This window comes from Pelophylax lessonae, assembly GCF_965119305.1.
Source record: "Pelophylax lessonae genome assembly, chromosome: 4".
NCBI lineage: Eukaryota > Metazoa > Chordata > Amphibia > Anura > Ranidae > Pelophylax > Pelophylax lessonae.
The window spans coordinates 358,367,281-358,384,145 of record NC_138771.1 but is presented as its reverse complement, the minus strand read 5'-3'; the positions used below and the strand labels follow the sequence as shown (position 1 = coordinate 358,384,145).

At 47.3% G+C, this 16,865-nt stretch overlaps 1 pseudogene across 1 annotated transcript in view; it reads left to right on the top strand.

The window, feature by feature from the left end:
• Nucleotides 1-16,521, top strand: part of LOC309552655 — a 72,816-nt pseudogene extending 56,295 nt beyond the window's left edge. Inside the window, exons 3-4 of the transcript in view lie at nucleotides 6,532-6,601; nucleotides 15,726-16,521. The product of the transcript in view is annotated as an uncharacterized misc_RNA (transcript). The remainder of the gene's footprint in view (nucleotides 1-6,531; nucleotides 6,602-15,725) is intronic.
• The last annotated feature ends 344 nt before the right edge of the window (nucleotides 16,522-16,865 follow it).

Below are 16,865 nucleotides of genomic sequence, written 5' to 3'. Positions count from 1 at the left end.
ACTCACCTGTCTCCTTGGCTCTCTCTCCTCTCTCCTCCCTTCCTCCCTGGTGGACGTCAGCAGGAGTGCCCAGCCCCGCCCGCTATAGCTGTCAGGTGGGGAGAGGAGAGAGCGGAGGAGTCGAGTGAGCACCGGGAGATGCTCTGATATAAGGTATAATCTCCATTTTTTTATATAGATTAGATACCGGGACACATATTTTTAAATAACAGAGGGAATGGCATGAATAATAGCTTAACAACCACTTTAAGTGTTCACTGTGTCCACTAGTGTGTGCTTGCAATGCAGTCCATACACCTAGATTGCCTTTAGATAAAAATGCCCTAATCTTTATGGTTATTCCAGTCTGAATAATATATTACCACTCACATTTTCCATTAATTTGCAGACCTCTTGTAAATGTAAAATGGATTGATAGGATGAGGTCAGACTTACAAAACCAATATGTGTACTTTTTATGAAACTACACTTTACCAATATTTTGGATTTTATATATGTATAAAATCTTGATAAAACTCTTTCCAATAAAAGGTGCAACATCGAAGCATGTAAATGTCAACAGTGCAACATCAGATATCCTCCTTTAAGTTAACACACAGTCATACAACGAGGTCAGACTGAGTCAGCAAGGTGTTAAAACCAACATTGATGGAGGGAGAAAGATTTTATAAGGGTTTTCATGTAAAGTAGGGAGGTTTACTTGGTATGGTTAGGAAAGTTTAAATCACCTAAATGGGCTAAATTTAGGGCAAAACCCAACTAAACTACATTGTTAAGTCACATTAGGATTTCAAGGAACGTGATTTTTTATTTTTTTTTATAGATGAACAGGCTTTCTAGACAGATATTGATAATGTATTAAATACAGTACACATTAGTTGGTGTATTACAATTCCCCAAATGCACCCTGTCATACCCTCCACATTCTTCTCCTGCACATATGGTCCCCTCCCCCATCATATGCTCCACACCCTTCACCTGAACAAACTACCCCCCCTCCCCTTCCTCCCACTGTACCGTCTACACTCCTTTCCCACACAAATGCTATCCAGTCATACCATCCGCATTGCTCTTCTGCACACTCTACCCAATACAACTCTTCTTCAGCATTGTTTCTAATATCCCCAACCTTACCTGTTCTGAAACTGGCACACTTTTGCTAGTATTAATAAAAGGTGAGCACAGTGCAAATGAACTACCACATTGAAATGCATCTAAACTAAGTATAAGTGCCCTGTATTACTATCTCTTTTATTGATACAAACAGTAGATCCCCAGTAGACTAGTAACAGGGTATATTGGTGCAGCGATAGGCGTGCACATGCCTAATCATCCCGTGCACAGCTGCCCTGTCCTCTGGTACCAGTGTCCCAACACCACAACCACCCACATCCGTGGTGTATAGTGCTTTGGGACCCCAAGTCCCCACCTCCTGCCTATCAGACCCATGTAGCATAGAGCCAAGTGTTCTGTAGCTCTGTGTTATACAGGTCTAGTAGGCGGAACTATACAGGGCAAAGCAACATGCAAGTGTTCTCCCGATTGAGCGGTGCATGTATAGTAGTGGCTGCACTGCTGGAAAGCATTTATGAAAAGGTGTGAGTCGTGTATGGAAGGTTGAGGATGGGGCGGTTTGTGAAAGAGGCAGCCATGGGAAGCTTGGGGGTGTTGTACAGATTTGAGAACTGGGAAGGAGGGGGGGGGGGATTTGTGTAGAGGGGAAAACTGTGGAGGTGGCAGGCTGAGCAAAGTGAGAGATGGGGAGGTTGTGCAGAGGTAGGAGAAATGGGGGGAGGTGGGATTTTGACAGGTGGTACAAAGATAAGCTGTGGATGAGAAGTTCATAGGTGAGCTGTGAATGGTGGGAGAAGTGGTGAGCTGTGGATGATGGGGTTCATAGGTGAGCTAAAGATGATGGGGTTCATAGTTGAGCTATGGATGATGGGGTTCATAGATGAAATGTGGATGATAGGGTTCATAGGCGAGCTGTGGAAGGTGGGAGAAGAGGTGAGCTGTGGATGAGGTGGAGAAGAGGCAAGATTTTTTTTCATAGGTGAGCTGTAGATGATGGGGTTCATAGGCGAGCAGTGGATGGTGGGGTGCATAGGTGAGCTGTGGATGATGGGGTCATTGGTGAGCTATGGATGATGGGGTTCATAGGTGAGCTGTGGATGATGGGGTTCACAGGTGAGCTGTGGATGATGGGGGTTCATTGGAACGCTGTAGATGATGGGGTATACAGGTGAGCTGTAGATGATGGGGTTCAAAGGTAAGCTGTGGACAGTGGAAGAAGAGGTAAGCTGTGGATTGTGGGGTGCATAGGTGAGCCGTGAATTGTGGGGTGCATAGGTGAGCTCTGGGTGGGCGGAGATGAGGTGAGCTGGGAACCGGGGGAGAAGAGATGAGCTGCAGACAGGAGTAGAAGGGGTGAGATTTGGACAGGAGTAGAAGAGGTGAGCTGTGGATAGTGAGTTGTGGATGATGGAGTTCATAGGTGAGCTATGGATGGTAGGGTTCAAAGGTGAGCTGTGGGTGGGGAAGAAAAGGTGAGCTGTGAACCAGGGGAGAAGAAGTAAGCTATGAATGATGGGGTTAATAGAATAGTTGTGGAAGGGGGGAGAAGAAGTGAGCTGTAAATGGTGGGAGAAAAGGTGAGATGTGAATGGTGGGGTGAATAGGTGAGCTGTGAATGATGGGGTGAATAGGTGAGCTGTGGATAGTGGGTTGCTGCATACATAGGTAGGCTGCGGATTGTGAGGTTCATAGGTGAGCTGTGAACTGTGGGAGACGTGGTGAGCTGTGGATGATGGGGTTCATAGGTGAGCTAAAGATGATGGGGTTCATAGGTGAGCTGTGGATGATGGGGTTCATAGGTGAAATGTGGATGATAGGGTTCATAGGCGAGCTGTGCAAGGTGGGAGAAGAGGTGAGCTGTGTATGAGGTGGAGAAGCGGCAAGCTTTGGATGATGGGATTCATAGGTGAGCTGTAGATGATGGGGTTCATAGGCGAGCAGTGGATGGTGAGGTGCATAGGTGAGCTGTGGATGATGGAGTCATTGGTGAGCTGTGGATGATGGGGTTCATAGGTGAGCTGTGGATGATGGAGTTCACAGGTGAGCTGTGGATGATGGGGTTCATTGGTAAGCTGTGGATGATGGGGTTCACAGGTGAGCTGTAGATGATGGGGTTCATAGGTAAGCTGTGGACATTGCAAGAAGCGGTAAGCTGTGGATTGTGGGGTGCAGAGGTGAGCTGTGAATTGTGGGGTGCATAGGTGAGCTGTGGGTGGGCGGAGGTGAGGTGAGCTGTGAACCGGGGGAGAAGAGATGAGCTGCCGACAGGATTAGAAGAGGTGAGATTTGGACAGGAGTAGAAGAGGTGAGCTGTGGATAGTGGTGTACATAGGTGAGTTGTGGATAATGGAGTTCATAGGTGAGCTGTGGATGATGGGGTTCATAGGAGATCTTTGGATGGTGGGGTGAATAGGTGAGCTGTGGATAGTGGGTTGCTGCATGCATAGGTAGGCTGCGGATGATGGGGTTCATAGGTGAGCTGTGAATGGTGGGAGAAGTGGTGAGCTGTGGATAGTGGGTGAAGAGGTGAGCTCTGAATGGTGGGATGAATAGGTAAGCTGTGGATGGTGAAGTGAACAGGTGAGCTGTGGATGGCAGGATGCTGCATGCATAGCTGAGCTGTGGACGGTGGAAGAAGAGGTGAGCTGTGGATGATGGAATGCACCTTTACCATATTCCATCATTTGGCGCTGCCTTACTTCTCTCCCCCCAAAGGAGGGCAAGTTTGGGGGATAGGGACTTGGCTGGAGAAGGGGAGTTCCTGCACCTATTGTCTGAGGAAAAAAAGCCATATATACACTATATTACCAAAAGTATTGGGACGTCTGCCATTACATGCACATGAACTTTAATGGCATTTTAGTCCATAAGCAGTCTTAGTCTTTGCAGCTTTTCAACGGCTTCAACTCTTCTGGGAAGCCTGTCCACAAGGTCTAGGAGTGTGTAAATGGGAAAGTTTGACCATTGTTCCAGAAGCGCATTTGTGAGTTCAGACACTGATGTTGGAGAAATGGCCTGGCTCACAGTCTCTGCTCCAATTCATCCCAAAGGTGTTCTATCGGGTTGAGATCACCCCAAACTCGCTCATCCATGTCTTTATGGACCTTGGTTTGTGCTTTTGGTAATATAGTGTCTGTGTGTGTATATGTATGTATGTGTATATATATATATATATATATATATATATATATATATATATATATACATACAGTATCTCACAAAAGTGAATACAACCCTTACATTTTTGTAAATATTTTATTATATTTTTTCGTGTGACAACACTAAAGAAATGACACTTTGCTACAATGTAAAGTAGTGAGTGTACAGCTTGTATCTCAAAAAAACTCAACATACAGCCATTAATGTCTAAACCGCTGGCAACGTAAGTGAGTACACCCCTAAGTCAAAATGTCCAAATTGAGCCCAAAGTGCCAATATTTTGTGTGGCCAACATTATTTTCACAGGTTGCCACTGGAGTCCTCTTCCACTCCTCCATGATAACATCACTGAGCTGGTGGATGTTCGAGACCTTGCGCTCCTCCAACTTCCATTTGAGGATGCCCCACAGATGCTCAATAGGGTTTGGTGGTTGTCTTGGAGGTGTGTTTTGGGTCGTTATCCTGTTGAACTACTGCCCTGCGGCTCAGTCTCCGAAGGGAGGGGATCCTTTAGTATGTCACAGTACATGTTGGCATTCCTGGTTCCCGCAATGAACTGTAGCTCCCCAGTGCCGTTAACACTCATGCAGCCCTAGACCATGACTCTCCTACCACCATGATTGACTATAGGCAAGACACACTTGTTTTTGTACTTCTCACCTGGTTGCTGCCACACACGCTTGACACCATCTGAACCAAATAAGTTTATCTTGGTCTCATCAGACCACAGGAAATGGTTCCAGTAATCCATGTCCTTAGTCTGCTTGTCTTCAGCAAACTGTTTGCAGGCTTTCTTGTGCATCATCTTTATACAAGGCTTCCTTCTGGGATGACAGCCATGCAGACCAATTCGATGTACGGCGTATGGTCTGAGCACTGACAGGCTGACCCCCCACCCCTTCAACCTCTGCAGCAATGCTGGCAGCACTCATACGTCTATTTCCCAAAGACAAATTCTGGATATGATGCTGAGCACATGCACTCAACTTCTTTGGTCGTCCATGGCAAGGCCTGTTCTGAGTGGAACCTGTCCTGGTAAACCGCTGTATGGTCTTGGTCACTGTGATGCAGCTCAGTTTCAGGGTCTTGGCAATCTTCTTATAGCCTAAGCCATCTTTATGTATAGCAACAATTATTTTTTTCAGATCCTCAGAGAGTTCTTTGCTATGAGGTGCCATGTTGCATTTCCAGTGACCAGTATGAGAGAGTGAGAGCAATAAAACCAAATTTAACACACCTGCTCCCCATTCACACATGAGACCTTGTAACACTAACGAGTCACATGACACCGAGGAGGGAAAATGACTAATTGGGCCCAATTTGGACATTTTGACTTAGGGGTGTACGCACTTTTGTTGCCAGCTGTTTAGACATTAATGGCTGTGTGTTGAGGTATTATGAGGGGATAGCAAATTTACACTGTTATACAAGCTGTACACTCACTACTTTACATTGTAGCAAAGTGTCATTTCTTCAGTGTTGTCACATGAAAATATATAATAAAATATTTACAAAAAGGTGAGGGGTGTACTCACTTTTGTGAGATACTCTATCTATCTATCTATCTATCTATCTATCTATCTATCTATCTATCTATCTATCTATCTATCTATCTATCTATCTATCTATCTATCTATCTATCTATCTATCTATCTATCTATCTATCTATCTATCTATCTATCTATCTATCTATCTATCTATCTATCTATCTATCTATCTATCTATCTATCTATCTATCTATCTATCTAATATACACAGTATGTATATATATTTATATAGACAGAAAATACACACACATGCACATGTGTGTTGAAGCTTTGGGGTGCACACCCTAATGCAGTAGGCTGCACGGGTGCAGCAATGGACAGCCATGCTTAGAGCACTCTGCAGGCACAGGATCACCTGTTACAGCCATTTAGTTGGCAACTATCCTGGAAATGGAGGAGAAATACAGAACAGTTTAGAAGAGTCACAGCACTCTTGCAGCTCTGCAGCTGGCCACGGTCATGGCTTACACATCTAACTACAGAGCTGTTAATTACTGTGCACAAATACCCCGTGAGTGCTATGTATTAAAGGAGTTTTTTTATTGTTCATCCTTGAGCTCTCTTTTTCTCTGTTTGTTTTGTATTTAAAGCACATGTAAACCCTTATCATCTTATACCTTATAAAACAATCCATTCAGTTTAAAATAGAAATGAAAGGTAAAACATTTGTGTATAGAAATAAAAAAAAAAAACACTATAAATACCTTTTTTCTCCTTTTTTTATAACTAATAACATTTCCTCTGATCTCAGCTGCAAAAGAGTTTGGGAGAGGAGAAAGAGCAGCACACTGAGCTTCCAAGTGAAAAGCTGTGCAGGAGCGGTGTGTCAGGACAAGTCTGAATATTGGAGGAGAGCAGGCCGAGTTGGCAGCATAGATAGAGAACTTACCGCAATGTGTTCTCCGGCTTAGTGTGGTCAGTTTTAGTAGGAAAGCAGAGGGACTGGCAGAAACACCGGGGATTTCACACAAAGGAAGCAATACAAAGAGAATAGGATAATTCTTCATACAAGTGCATGGTACAGCAGGCACATATTAGGAATATGATATGTTGGGTTTACATACTCTTTAAGCCTTCAAGCATCCCTTTTGCTGTATTGAAGGGAGCTGCAGGATTTTCATTTGGTAGTATCTTTAGGAAACTCAATATTAACCCTTTCCTTGATCTGTGTCTACTTTAACCTGCAAATCATTGATGGGATAATTAACAATTCACGGTTTGATTTTTCATGACATTTGAGTAAATAAAGTGAGCTTGTCATGAAAGACGTACCGTATGGGGCCTACCACTGCTGTTCTCCTCTTAAAAAATACTTGTCAGCTGCCTGTGTTTGGCATCAATAATGTGTGAGTCACAAATCCAGAATATGCATGTTGTAAATGAATGTTAAAAAGTGTTTCATTTCTAAAGGGGGGCGCACCTTATACGGTATTAATAACTTAGGGTAAATGACAAGCAACTTGGCATGATTCAAGCCAGGAAAAGGAGGCAAGCCTTGGTGGGTCTACCTCCTCACAGCACTGACCTGGAGCTTGAACCCTTTGGGGTGACAGGCAACTCCCTAATAAAACTTTCTGGAATCCCTCTCAGGCTGTGTCTGCTATTTGTTCAGATTCCAAACATTTTGTATTATGCTTCATTGCTTCATTCCAAGTGTCCAGCTGGAGGAGGCGCGCTATGAGCTGTGAGACGGACGTGCGGGGAAGGTGCTGAGAGGAGAGACTGGAAGCTGTATGTGTGGGCAGCGTGTGCAGCGCTGTGAGTGTGTGTGTGTGTGTGAAGGAGCTGCGGGGGGGACGTGCGGGAGACCTCCTGGGGGGAATCCTGTGACACCTGGGACCACCAAACGGCAGCGAAGGACGGTCAGGGGGGCTTAAGGACTGGGAGTGAGCTGGTGACCCGGAACAGCAGCACATGCGTAGGTGACCAATCAGCTGTTCGGCAGCTGGTGGGGGGAACCAGAGGGACTAGCTAGGGACTGTAGGTGACTGACTGTGCTCTGCAACTGACTGTGCTCTGCGACTGTGACTGACTGCTCTGCGACTGACTGCTGGGCGACTGACTGCTCTGGGCGACTGACCGGGCTGTGCGACTGTGAGTGTTGTGCGACTGTGCTCTAAGACAGCGACTGACCAGGCTGTGCGACTGACCTGGCTGTGCGACTGTGAGTGTTGTGCGACTGACCGGGCTGTGCGACTGTGAGTGTTGTGCGATGGACCGGGCTGTGCAACTGACCAGGCTGTGCGACTGACCGGCCTGTGCGACTCACCGGCCTGTGCGACTGTGAGTGTTGTGCGACTGTGAGTGTTGTGCGACTGTAAGTGTTGTGCGACTGTGAGTGTTGTGCGACTATGAGTGTTGTGAGACTGAGTGTTAGGCGACTGTGAGTGTTGTGCGGCTGACCGGGCTGTGCGACTGTGAGTGTTGTACGACTGTGAGTGTTGTGTGACTGAGTGTTGTGCGACTGTGAGTGTGGTGCGACTGTGAGTGTGGTGTGACTGTGAGTGAGGTGCTGTGGTGCGACTTTGAGTGTGGTGCGACTGTGAGTGTGGTGCGACTGAGTGTGGTGCGACCGTGAGTGTTGTGCGACTGAGTGTCAAGTGAGTGTAGCGGAGTGCCAGAGGGTGAGAAGGTAGAGTTAGGAAGCCAGGAAACAGCCACACAGGATAGACTTAAATTACTGAATCCCCATTAGATTAGATTAGTAGGTACAATGCCCAGTGGGTGTGGAGATGCAATTCGGTGTACATCTTGTGATATGTATGCGTTCATCGATCATGCGAGGGCAAATATAAATGCGCAAAATGTAAGCATGTTGCTTCCCTGGAAGCTCAGGTCCTGAATCTAGGGAAGCAGCTGGCAACACTGAGCCGAATGTCCATGCCAGAGGAGAGCCAGGATCGTACCCGTCAGGCGCAGGCAGGGGCCTGTGCAGAGGTGGGCGGAGTATTGGAGGTGCAGGCATCAGAGCAGAGTAGAGAGGTGACAGTTAGGAGGGGTAGAAGGGGACAAGGCAAGGAGGCCAATCCTGGGCTGAAGCACTCAAATAGATACGCCCCGTTGCGTGATGTTGGGGAAACCAGTCAGGAACCAGCATTGCTGGAGCAGAGCGATGCCCCTAGCTGCCACGGGAAGAACTCCTCCAGTGAGGCCGGGAGAAAGGGAAAGGAAAGACAGGTGCTGGTGGTAGGAGACTCAATTATTAGAAGGACAGACAGTGCAATCTGTCACAAAGACCGTGAGCGCCGAACAGTCTGTTGTTTACCGGGAGCTCAGGTTCGGCACATCGCGGATCGGATGGACAGATTATTGGGTGGGGCTGGGGAAGACCCAGCTGTCATGGTACACGTGGGTACCAATGACATATGCAGAGGAAGATGGAGAGTCCTAAACGATTTCAGGGACTTAGGCGCTAAGCTGAGGAGTAGGACCTCCAAGGTAGTATTTTCAGAAATACTACCTGTACCTCGAGCCAAACCAGAGAGGCAGCGGGAGATTAGGGAAGTTAACAAGTGGCTGAGGAGCTGGTGTAGTAAGGAGGGTTTTGGGTTCCTGGAGAACTGGGCCGACTTCTCAGTCGGCAACCGGCTCTATGGTAGGGACGGATTGCACCTAAATGGTGAGGGTGCAGTCGTACTGGGTGAGAAGATGGCCCAAAAGTTAGAGGGGCTTTTAAACTAGGTGATGGGGGGGAGGGTACAGATGTAGAATTAGCCAGTGGAAAGCTAGATTCAGAGGGCAAAAATGGGGACATTAGCGGTAGGGTGTTCGGAGCTCCTAAACCCAGGGTGGGTATGGGGAAAAATCACAAGAGCAACCTAAAAACATCAAATGAGGATATATGTAAACGGCCAAAATTACGAGGTTTGTATACCAATGCCAGAAGCCTGGCCAGCAAGATGGGAGAGCTGGAGCTGCTGATGTTTGAGGAGGACTTAGATTTTGTGGGAATAACTGAGACTTGGCTCGACAACTCACATGATTGGATGGCGACCATTCAGGGGTATTCCCTTTATCGCAGAGATAGAGAAGGTAAAAAAAGGGGGAGGGGTATGTCTGTATATTAAGAACAGTGTACAGGTAAATATGAGGGATGATATTAATAATGGAGCTATGGACGAAGCAGAATCCCTATGGGTAGAACTTCAAAGGGAAGGCACTGAGGGGAAGGTAGTATTGGGCGTATGCTATAGGCCCCCCAACCTGAGGGAGGAGGGGGAGGCAGACCTCCTTTTACAGATAGGATTGGCAGCAAGGATGGGAAATGTCATTATAATGGGGGACTTTAATTATCCAGATATAGACTGGGCAGAAGCAAGGCTTGGCTGATTACCAACAATACAGACCTGCTCACAGATATAGAAATACGGGTCAACATAGGAAACAGTGACCATAGGTCAATTAGTTTTAGTATTAATCATAGTAATAGGAAACATAAGGGTAATATAAGGACACTGAATTTCAAAAGAGCCAATTTCCCAAAACTGCGCTCTCTGCTAGAAAATATCAAATGGGATAGAACCCTGGGAACAAAGAACACGGAGGAAAAATGGGAGTGCTTCAAGAGCATACTAAACAAGGGGATTGACCAGTGCATTCCAAAGGGAAATAAATTTAAAAGAGCAAAACTAAACCCTGGGTGGCTAAATTCCAACTTAAAAATGCATATTAATGCTAAAGAAAAGGCCTTCAGAAAATACAAGACCGAGGGGTCATTGGCAGCATTCAAGCATTACAAAGAGTGTAAAAAGAAATGTAAAGACGAAATCAGGGCGGCTAAAATAGAACACGAGAGACATATAGCGGAAGAGAGTAAAAAGAACCCCAAGAAATTCTTTAAGTATATAAACAGTAAGAAAGTGAGGCCAGAACACATTGGCCCCATAAAAGACGACAAGGGAGATTTGGCCACAGAGGACAGGGAAAAGGCGGTAGTGTTAAATCATTTCTTCTCTTCAGTCTTCACAAAAGAATTGGGGGGCTACACTAACCCAGCTTGTAAGGCCAAACTAAACAACACACCTCAGGAAGTACCGCCATGGCTATCAGAAGATAGACTTAGAACTAAACTAGAGAAACTTAACATAAATAAATAACCGGGACCGGATGGCTTGCCCCCGAGGGTTCTTAAAGAGCTCAGCCAGGTGATTGCCAGACCATTATTCTTGATCTTTAAGGATAGATTACAGATGGGTATGGTGCCAGCTGATTGGAAAAAAGCCAACGTGGTACCAATATTTAAAAAATGGCCGAGATATATCCCGGGAAACTATAGGCCGGTCAGCCTAACATCAGTAGTCCTCAAGATTTTGGAGGGGATGTTAAGGGACCACATACAAGACTTTAGTAATGAAAATGGTATTATTAGTAGTAATCAGCATGGATTCATAAAAAATTGTTCTTGCCAAACCAATCTATTAACCTTCTATGATGAAGTGAGCTGCCACCTAGATAAAGGTAAGCCTGTGGATGTGGTGTATCTGGACTTTGCAAAGGCCTTCGACACCGTTCCCCACAAATGCTTACTGTTCAAACTAAGGAAGGTAGGTATGGACCATAAGGTGAGTACCTGGGTAGAGAACTGGCTCCAGGGGAGAGTGCAAAGGGTGGTGATTAATGGGGAGTACTCGGATTGGGCGGGTGTGGAAAGTGGGGTCCCCCAGGGTTCTGTCCTGGGGCCAATCCTGTTTAATTTATTCATAAATGATCTAAAGGAGGGGTTATCTAGTACAATCTCAGTATTTGCGGATGATACTAAACTAAGCATGCCAATATCTTCTATGCAGGATGTGGAAACCTTACAAGCGGACCTGAATAAAATAATGGGGTGGGCAACTACATGGCAGATGAGGTTTAATGTTGAAAAATGTAAAGTAATGCACTTGGGTGCCAGAAACCAGAAAGCAAGCTACTCACTAGGGGGGAACCTCTGGGTGAATCTAAGATGGAAAAGTACCTGGGGGCACTGGTAGACAACAGGCTTGGCAGTGGCATGCAATGCCAAGCCACTGCAAGCAAAGCCAACAGAATACTGGGATGTATAAAAAAGGGGATTCACTCCAGAAATAAAGAGATTATTCTCCCTCTCTACAAGACTCTGGTCGGGCCACATCTGGAGTATGCTGTCCAGTTCTGGGCACCGGTCCTCAGGTAGGATGTGCTGGAACTGGAAAGAGTCCAAAGAAGGGCTACAAAAATAATTAGGGGAATGGAGGACATCAGCTATGAGGAAAGACTACAAGCACTGAACTTATTCTCTCTGGAGAAGAGACGATTAAGGGGGGATATGATATCAATGTACAAATACTGTACTGGCGACCCTAGCATAAGGAACAAACTATTCAGAGAAAGGTAATACAATAAGACACGGGGCCACTCACTAAAACTAGAGGAAAGGCGGTTTAACCTTAAAGTACGTAAGGGGTTCTTCACTGTCAGAGCAGTAAGGATGTGGAATTCTCTTCCGCAAGCATTTGTATCAGCAGGGAGCATCGATAGTTTAAAAAAACTATTAGATGGGCACCTTAAAGACCACAACGTACAGGGGTATACAATGTACGGTTAACAGCAAACACACACGCACATCATAGGTGGAACTGGATGGACTGATGTCTTTTTTCAACCTCACTAACTACTATGTAATTTGTACTATTGTCAAATGTTGTACTATGGTCAATTTATGACTGAATTTGCTTTTGATGTTTACAGTTCTACTCTGTATGACTTGTTCTTTTTCAATAAAGAATTCTTGGTTATAAAAAGTGTTTCATTTCTTTTGTACTTGCACAGTGAAGCGGAATCATTACATGTTTTCCATGGAAGGAGGTTGGCCAACAGTGGTAGGACTAGAAAGCAGAGAGGTTGAGTAGTGCCTTACAGTTTTTATTTTGTTTTTTCCTTGGAGGAGCAAAAAATTTGACTATATAAAGGACAATTAATTATTTTAAAGGACCAATCCAACCAAAATTGATAGATTACTTTTTTGATAGATGTTAGAAAACCAAATAAAATATTTGAAAAGGTTAACAGCATGTTAAGTAGTAATGGAGAAAATGCAGCTTCGGGTTAGTAAATAGCGGTAATAATATGATATGAAATTGCGTTAAAGTATATGTCTGGGGAAAAAAAACATATATATATGCAGTAAATCTCTGCAATTCCTGCACATTACCACATGTTTTATGCATTTAAATACCCTGCAAGTGCAGAAAATGCCCTTTGATCTGCCAGAAATTCATTCACCTACTAAGTCCTGTTGTGAGCTGACAACACACAGCATTTTTGTGGACTAAGGCTGGGTTCACATACTATTTTTCGATTTGGATGCTGGTTTCCCGGCATCCAATTTGCATGTCAGGAGATTGTGACCAGCTCTCTATAGAGCCGTTTCACATATCTGTGGAGAGACTCCAGTGCAAATTTCACAGGAGTCCTGTGCATCTTCTGGTCCGTTTCAGGTCCGAATTCAGCCCAAAATTCAGACTGAAATAGGACCTGAAATGGTGAACATCTACGCACCGAACCCCTGCTGTGAGCCACTGCGTGCTGCAGTGTGAACCCTGCCTTGATGTTGTCAATTCTGTCTAGTTTTCTCTTGTCAATCTACTCAGACCAAACTATTTTCCTATCTTCGCAACATAAAAGCGAACTATTTTGGAATCCCGAGATAAGGACTAGTAGAGCTAACTACTCTCCTTGCGATATCACAGGAAGTGTGCACAGGAAACAGAAAAGTTTTACATTTCTAATATGATCAACAGATTTTTGTACTCATCAAAAGATATGACAAAATGCTTTCAATGGTATAGTTAACAGACCAAAAGGGATATGAGAAATTCATTGTTAGGGTTAACATACACTTTGAGCTACTTTAGGAGTGAAGATAAGTATGCGGCCGCAGGCCGGTATTTGTGGGAGGAGCTAGCGGGCTTTATAGCGCCGCCCCTCCCCTTGACCGGCCTGCTGCCTCAGATCGTCACTGGTCAGGTGTTTCCAGTGATCACCTGACGTCGGATCTCGCTGTTCCTCCTCGTGGACCGGACGTCCGGTCGGGTCGTGCAGCAGGAAGCGCTGCTCGCCGAGCTCCTCTTCCACAGCGCAGCCTCTGACAAGTTGCCTGGCTCTCCCTCCGCTGGTATCCTGTCCGGCTCCCCTGCGTTTGGCCACCGTCTGCTCTGCTGCTTCTGTCGGCCACTCCGCTGCTTTCTCCCCGCTGTTCAGCAGGAGGTCAGGTACGGCAGGGTATGGGGGGGGGAGGGGGGGGGTTGGCATCTTCCTGCACACACTGCCTGCCTCCCTGTAGGCCACGGCTATTTTTTCTCCACATACGGTCCTGCACACACTGCCTGCCTTCCTGCAAGGCCACGGCTACCTCCATACACAGTCTCATGCACACACTGCCTGCCTTTCCACTAGGCCACGGCTACTTCACATTTATGTGTCTCTACTCTCATTTCAGCCTCCGTCAGCTTGTCTCCCCCATATCATGTTCCCTGCTTTGTCCCTGGTTGTCACGGCTGTCATTGCTTGGGGGGGTGGCCCGGTCTTACCAGAGGAAGGGGGGGGGGGGTTGGTATGTGAGGGTTGGTGGGGGGGGGGGGCGGGGGGTCTCATGGCTCGCAGGGTGTGCATGTTCTGTTAGGTTCCTCATGATGTTCTCTAGTGGGGGGTCTGGGTGACCCCCCCCTATTTGTTGACCATTTTCCTTTTTCCTTCAGGTTCTCACCATGTCCTTCAATACCGGCATCAGGTACTACTTCAGGTTCAGGTTCCTTGTGTACCTCACGGCTCCACTCATTTTTTAGTCTTCACAGACGCTACCCTGGCGTCGCCCATAGACACTGGTAGGCATTCTGTCATTTGCCCCCACCACACTTAGTCATCTTTGTCTGGTTGCCCGGTGGTCAGCCCCTTCCAGGTTCTTCAGGCTCTTACACTCTTCATGTGCTTCACCCGCGGTTGCTTTGGTTTCCGTGCTCCATCACGGCTTCATCACCTCCACGCACATACCACATTTTCATGTTGTCCGTCTTTCTTGTCGTCACTGTTTTTTTTTCTGCGTCACTTCAGCTGTATGGTTCTGTCATGTATTGCCCCCCCCCCCCCCTTGTAGGGCAAGTCAACTGGCTGTTAGGGTTCAGGCGCTGGCCTTAGACCCCCCCCTTCGTAGCCGGTCCCGCGAGGCCAACCTCCCAATCTCGTCGGAGATTATTTCGCCCCACGGGCCAAACCAAAGCTAGCGCCTCGCTCCACCCTTCTCATGGGGTTTATAGTTAGGGCCTCACCTGTCACGGCCACACGTTTTGATTCTTTTACTGTCACCGAGAGGCCATCTTTCCCGCCACCACGTCTGTGGCTCACGCCCCTCGCACAAATCATAGGTAGAGCCTCTCACCGGCCGCTTGGCATCTAGCAGGGCCTCACCTGTCACGGGGTAGTTAAGTTTTTCGCCTCTGGGCTCTAGCTAGCCAGCCAGTGGTTCTCCTATACGTTACGGTCGTTAATCGGTCTTGGGCGTTCTACTTTTTTCTGTTTCCTTCTACAGCGGGCCTCAAGGAGCCACCCTGGAAGATGGATTTTCCTCCCCCTCCACGCCAGCCAGGATCAGCACCCCTGTCAGGTCCGGTACCCCCAGGGGTCGTCGGGTTCCTTCTCCGCTGGGCTCTTACGGGTCTTGGACTATTCCGAAAATCTCGGCGGTCCTACGCCAGAAGGGTATCTCGTTCCCGGCCACTGCAAGAAAAGCGGAGCTGTTCAGATTGATGATGGAACATCCAGAAGATCCGGGACTGGGCACCAGCTCTCAGCGCTGTTCATCTGCCATACAGGGAACCCTGGACTCCATCCTATCTTCCCTACAGTCCATCGGCGATAGACTGACTAAGCTGGAGGACGCCAGTCCGGCCCAAGGGGGCCCCCCTCCTTCCTTGCCGGTCCCAACCCCAGTTCCTGCCAGTGATCAGGGTAGGCCCCCAGTTCCCATCTTGCCTTCTTCCACGGTTTCTCCTATTATCACCCCGGCCCACTTGGTCCCCGCGGCTCTCCGCAAGGATATCTTGGAGGGGAAGGATGTCAACCTAGTGGCTCTCCTCATTGCCTCCCAGGACATGGTCGAAAGTAAGGTCTACAATTACGGTGATTTGTCCGTAGTCATGAAGGCCAGGGACCCCCGGCTTAATAAGAAGCTCACTATCCCCGAGTTTGTCCTGGCCTTCGGCATCTACAGGGACGTTTTATGTTCCGTTTACCCGCAGCGGCGGGAAGAGTTAGATCTCTACTTGCATAAGATAGTGGATTTAGGGCACAAATACGGGGGTTTTACCTTCTTCGACTTTCATAAGTCAGTCTCGGCCAAGGCGGCGGCAGCCTTGGCTCAATTCAATGTTCGTGTGGATTGGAGTCTACTGGATACCGAGCTCTTCTGCAGGCACTTCGCAGGCTTGGCACCTCCCTCCTGTGCCACATGCTCCTCCACTTCACATTCTGCCAGCCTTTGCCCCATGGAGGCTGTATCCTCCCCGGCCGGGGTCCCAGGGGGGGGGGGGCTGGCAGGTCAGAGCAGCGTGGCCTTAGGGATAAGCTGGGTCGTCCCATAGTGTTCTTAGGTAAAGCCCAGGTTTGCAATAATTTCAATGGGGGGGTGTGCAGCTTCAGTGCTTGCAGGCTGCTCCATGTCTGCTCCATCTGTTTCAGGGCTCACACAAAATCCATGTGTCCATCCAAGATGTACCCTAAACAATGACTAACCGGGGTCAAGGTCGAGGTGCTGGAGTTTTACCTGCAGGCTCATCCGTCTCCACACCTGGTGGAGTACCTGATTCAGGGGTTCTTGGGTGGGTTCCACACGGGGCTGGTGTCTCTTCCCACGGGGACTCTGGAATGTCCCAATTTACTGTCGGCCACGGAGGACCCGGAGTCGGTAGATCTACTACTTGAGAAGGAAGTGCAGGAGGGGTTCATGTTAGGCCCCTTCCCGGCCCCCCCCTTCTCCTCTTGGCGTACCAACCCGATCGGTATTGCCACAAGCAAATTCACCAATAAAAAACGCTTGATTATCGACATGTCGGCTCCTCATTCTTCCACCAA